The sequence below is a fragment of the Palaemon carinicauda genome, chromosome 2 (genome assembly GCF_036898095.1).
Source record: "Palaemon carinicauda isolate YSFRI2023 chromosome 2, ASM3689809v2, whole genome shotgun sequence".
Taxonomy (NCBI): domain Eukaryota; kingdom Metazoa; phylum Arthropoda; class Malacostraca; order Decapoda; family Palaemonidae; genus Palaemon; species Palaemon carinicauda.
Genome location: NC_090726.1, coordinates 34,176,464 through 34,182,809, shown reverse-complemented (window position 1 = coordinate 34,182,809; position 6,346 = coordinate 34,176,464).

The window sequence follows — 6,346 nt, the reverse complement described above, 5'->3', positions numbered from 1 at the left end:
CTATATTTCCCATGTAGATATCTTCAGGTGTTCTAACATAAGATTAATCTATTCCTTGTCTTTGAAGTGCTTCCATTACTGCTGAAGTTTTGACAAAATCAAAAGCTTTCTTATTGTCTATAAATGCCATACATAGTGATTTGTCATTTTTCCGTTAGCTGGTTAATTACATGAATATGTTCAGTTGTTGAATATATTCTTGTAAAGAGTGCCTCCTCACTTGGTCGAGTAAAGTACAGCTGTCTTTCTATTCGGCCCAATCGGATCTTTGTAAATCTTTTATATATTACTGAGATTAAACTTGTGTGGGTGGTAATTTAGTGAGGTGTTTCGTCTCCCTTTCTCTGAATTAGTATAATGATAGAGTGTTTCTAAGCTGTAGGTATAGAACATTCTTGCTGACATTTTGTATTAAGTTCAACGAGTTTTACTACGATGAAATCTCCTCCATCTATCATTAAATTAATTGTTAGGCCATCTTCTTCTGCTTTGCCTCTTTTCCTGTCTTTTAATGGAAGAAACATTAAGTTAATGAAAAGAAAACTTGGAGCAGTGTGCTAACAAATTTTTGCTTTAAAGAATAAAAATGGAAGTAATATCATCAAAAGAAATGGAGTGATAAAAATAACAGAGGATATCTATATTTATATGCTATATAATAGTCAGTGTTGAAATGATTATGCAACTGAACCAGTACCAAAAGTAACAGTAGCAGAATTATATATATATATATATATATATATATATATATATATATATATATATATTATTTTTATATACAGTATGTACATATAAATAAATTCATATAACTGCTCATTTGCCTAAGTATATATACAGTATCATACAGTATAGGGTTGTAACGTAGCAAGTAATAATAATAATAATGATGATATATGATTTTCGATTAAAGGTGATTGCTATGGTGGTATCAGTGTGACTCCTACAGCAATCCTGGTATTTTCTTAGCTTCTTTAAATTCTTTGGCGTTAGCTTTTGGTTAGAGAAACTGTTCTCTTTCTCAATTTATTCTGTCACTGTAGCACTGTTTCCTCAAAATCATGTCATTATCAAGTTTTTAAGATTAACACAAGTTTGAAATTCCTTATATATATAGGGTTGTACAAAAATTTGGATTAACTATTTTGAAATTATACTCGATAGAAGGAAATGAAAAGCCGGATATATATATATATATATATATATATATATATATATATATATATGTGTGTGTGTGTGTGTGTACACAAGTGGATGTGCTCTCGATGCTGCACCATTACAGAGATTATCTATATTGCTTTCTGCAAAGGTAGCGTACAATTAGAATCCCGTTGAATGTTCCATGTTGGCCTTTGGAGGGCGATGCTTACAGCTTCAAGCCTGTCCTATTTGCTCTCCCTGTGAATAATTTGGGTTCTGGCAATCTTTTCTTTCAGGGAGGGTTTTCGGATCTTGGATATCATCTTAGTGTTGGTTTATTGCCCCCTGATTCCTGCTTCCAGCATAATCTTCAGCATATCATGGTAGTGTGTCCTCCGGGTATGAAAACTTACAGACTACGTATGTACACTTCCTTTGCCGTCTGGCATCAGTACTGTTTCTTATTTCAAGAGCTGCACTTGGGTTGGGCTTGCCATATATTCCAAGTTATCCCTTTTGATAAGGGCATACGGGGCATCAACTCTATTGAAGATTCCCTGCAAGGTCCGGGTTTCATCTTAGTAAGCTGGTCCAAAGTTAAGACATTGGTAGATAATAAGTTTTTTCCCTTCGTTAGTTTTCGTCGTCGTGAGTTGTTGAATTTTTGCCATATGGCCTCTTGTATCATAATGTTTGGATGTCCACTATTGGTTAGCAGGTATCGAATTTGGTTTAGTTCAGCATCTACGTCTTTCCAAGATGTACTCTTGTGAATGCTCATTTGATGAAAGCACATGAAACCAATTTTTTTGTATACGTCGGGACAATCACCTCTGGCATTCAAGCATCTTGCGTTGGATGATTTAGTGTAAACTGTGATATTGAATTGGTCCTCTTGTAGTTTAACTGCTGTGGAAATAGAATAAATGAAGAAAAAGAACAATTATAGTTTCTTTAAATAAGGGCTTGTCATGGAGAATCTAAAGAAGCTGAGAAAATACGAGGAATCCTGTAGGCAACACATTTACGCCACCAACGCAATTGCTTCTAATGAAAACCTACCATGTTTATCAATATAAAAACGATATAGAATCCGGCGTTTATAAAGTACCGCGTGGGGATTGTGAAAAGTCTACGTTGGGCAATCTCAAAGATTATCCGAACACAAGAGATGTGTTAGGTATGGCTATGAAAACTCTGGGATTTTCGTTCACCTTAGAGATTTAGGGCAGCAGATTACCTGGAGTGAGTCGTCTTTGCTTTTTAAGAGTACCTGTCCGTACAGAAGGAAAATCCTGGAATCAGCCATCATAAATTAATCAAACACAATGAACCTATCCGGTGGCCAATGGAACTGTTGGACAATTGGAAACACCTTTTTGCTCTCCTATATAAACCCTCACTCTCCACTGTATTCATCATTTTTACTTTACATCCTGAAGAGGGCCAATGTTTATTGGCCGAAATATAGTTATTTATTTATATTTTGTGTTTCTTTTATGGGCCTTTTTGAAAAAAACATGGTAAACCGTTCGATTACAGTTATAATTAAGACCATATATATATATATATATATATATATATATATATATATATATATATATATATATATTTATATATATATATATATATATATATATATATATATATATGTATGTATATATATGTGTGTATAATATGTGTTTGTGAGGTTTTTGTCAAACATATTTTAAACCAAATCATACCAAAGGATTTAAGAGACACTTATGCCTTAAGTGCACCTCATTAATCGATATCTTAGTACCGAGCATGATTGTTCCCGAAGAAATGAAAATGGGCCACCGACCTCTAATCCTCCTTTATTAATGTAAACGGATTCTCGTTATTTATTCATCATATCTCTGAAGAATAAGACTGTGCGCTACCGGGGAGCTATTGTTCTCCCCATTAGATTAAGGAGAACTCTTTAATGGTCGTCATTGGAGGTGGTCCTCATCTGGGAATAAGATATGGTGTTTGGATGGGGTTAGATGCTGTGCTGTAATATGAGTTAATGGGGAGGGGAAAAACGTATAAGGATGATATTTGCTCTGTATATTATCGTTGGGGTTCATATGGTGTCTTGAATTTTTCAAGCAAAAGAATTCAGTACATTGTTTCCTTTTTTCGACGTGGCTTGGGAAATAGAAAAATAATAGATTAAAAGTATTTTCAGGAGAATATTCATCGTTAGATTAACATGTTTGGAATGACTGTCTTTGTGGAATTTGAATATTTTAATGCACTATTCATTGCATCTGGTAGTGATATAAAAAGATGTGAATTTAGTTATCAGCAAAATAATGTTATAATGCCTTTGTCGCTGATATATATATATATATATATATATATATATATATATATATATATATAATATATATATATATATATATATATATATATATATATACACACACATTATACATATACATAATGAATACACCTATACCTTGCAACCTTTAACCTTCTGGATGAGATAGCGCGTGTTGAAGTTCATGCAACGGGGCGGGGCTATTTTCAAATCTACCAGACGAGATCATATTTATAGATTTATTTCGATTTTAAGTACAATTGCCTAAGTTCGACAGAATTATGCAGAGTAGTCTGAACAAACTAATTTCTTTCTTGATAAACTGACAGGGAAAGTCAATGTTTACTTATGTTTCAATACTGAAGCATATGATCGAGTACTAGCCCAAGAAGAAGTACTAATAATAAATAAAATTTCCCGCTTTTTGTTTTGTTTTTTCGGGGGTCGAAGTAATTTGATATTAAAAGATTTTGTTGGTCAATATTTGAGAAAATTAAGTTAGGGGTCAAGAGATTAATTTGTGTGTGTATATATATATATATATATATATATATATATATATATATATATATATATATATATATATATTTATATATGCACACATACATACATATATATACACATACGTAGTGAGTTCTTGAAGCAGGGTGACTGACAATGTTTTGACTGACCTGACGTCTGGTAAGAACGGTGAATATATATATATATATATATATATATATATATATATATATATATATATATATATATATATATATATATATATACTATATATATATAAATTTGCATTGTGTGTTTTTTCTTATTTTCGTATGCGGCGCATGTACACGAATGCATGTATAATTTTGTGTGTACATACTTGTTCTTACCTTGTGATTTAAAACTGGAATGTAAACTATCCGATCAGTCACATTCATATGAGGATAGGTGATTATCCCAACAAAATAAAAGGGGGCCATCTACTTCTAACTAATGCTCATTTATCAACGTACGTTAATTCAGTTATTATTTCTCCCTGGGAGATTAATGTGATCTGGCAGTGGTCTGCCCGCTCTGTGGTAGTCATTATCCTCTTCATTAAATGAAGGGTAACTCTTCAGAGGGCATCATTCAATGGGGTCTCGTTTCCGGAGACGATGCTCAATGCAGTGGGGGTGGATGGCGAGATATGAGATTATGGCGAGGGTCATTGTCGACGATTATCGTGAGGGAATATTATGAATGGTGATGATTGCTTTTCCGCTTCTTACTCTTAAGGTTCTAATTATGAGTTTCTTTTTCCCTTAAGAATTTAGTAAGATCGGTTCATTATTTTGGTAACATGTATAGAAACGAAACTTGCGGTTATTATCTATATAGATATTTAGATTTATCTTTTGATTATAGAGGGCAATTAATATATCGTGAGGGAATATTATGAATGGTGATGATTGCTTTTCCGCTTCTTACTCTTAAGGTTCTAATTATGAGTTTTTTTCCCTTAAGAATTTAATAAGATCGGTACATTATCTTGGTAAGATGTATAGAAATAAACTTGCAATCATTATCTATATAGATATTTATATTTATCTTTTGATTATAGAGGGCAATTAATATATTGTGAGGGAATATGTATGATGATGATTGCTTTTTCGCTTCTTACACTTATGGCTCTAATTATGAGGTTTTTTCCCCTAAGAATTTAATAAGATCGGTTCATTATTTTGGTAAGATGTATAGAAATAAACTTGCAATCATTATCTATATAGATATTTTGATTTATCTTATGATTATAGAAGGCAATTGATATTTATGGTTTGATCAAATGTTATGGTTGAATAGGTAGCTTTCTCTTGATAATATTCAGATATTCATGATTATTGATTAGTAAGCAATTTGATGATATTTCTTGAATGCATATTTCTTTTTTTAAAGATGGCACATAATAAATTTTGGATCTTTTTTGTTTCACTGTAGCAAAAACTATGAAACCCAAAATACACTTTTCTAATGCAGTTTTTGTATGCTCTTTCCGAAAATGAAATTCATTTTTTCGAGAAAGGAAAAATAAAAAAGTTATGGCCAGTTAAACATGGTTATTTCCTATGCATTTGTTAAGGAACTTAATTTTCATTTTTTTCCTCAGATAATATGATTATTAAACACTTGAGATTTTTAAAACGGTACAGAACCTAACAAACCCACCTAACCTAACCTAGTAGTTCCCAGGTAGTATCCGACCTTCCTTCCAGGTCACAACCCCTAACAGGGCCAAGCCCCCGGACCCCCATTCCCAGGTCACAACCGCTAGCCGGACCACCCTTTCCAGGTCACAAAATAAAAGTAAATCACAAATAAGTCCTTACATTATGATAAAGACTTTTACAAGGTGGTACTAGAAAATATTTCAAAATTCTAAAGATGTATTTTTGAAGATTTTTGTGAAAGGAAATAAACACCTCATAATAGCCATAACTGGTTTTTTTTTTTTTTTTTTTTTTTTTTTTTTTTTTTTTTTTTTTTTTTTTTTTTTTTTTTAAGATTTTGTGTTCTTAACAAATACATAGGAAATAAACGCATTTAAGTAGCCATAACCTTTTTATTTTTTATTTTACGAAAAAAAATTATTACATTTTCGGAAAGAGCATAAAAAACTGCATTAGCAAAGTGTATTTTGGTTTCATAATTTTTGCGGCAGTCAAACCGAAAAGGCCCTGATTTTTTGGGGGGGTGGGGGGTGGGGATGAATCATTCAATTTTAGCAATATTTCCCTCCTCCCTCCCAGAAGAGGAAAAAGGAAGAAAAATAAAGCATGTCGATTAAAAAAAAAAAATGCTACGAACGTTACATTTTAATTGCTACTTTCCAATAAAAGTACAGAGGAAGAAGAAACAGTTCAA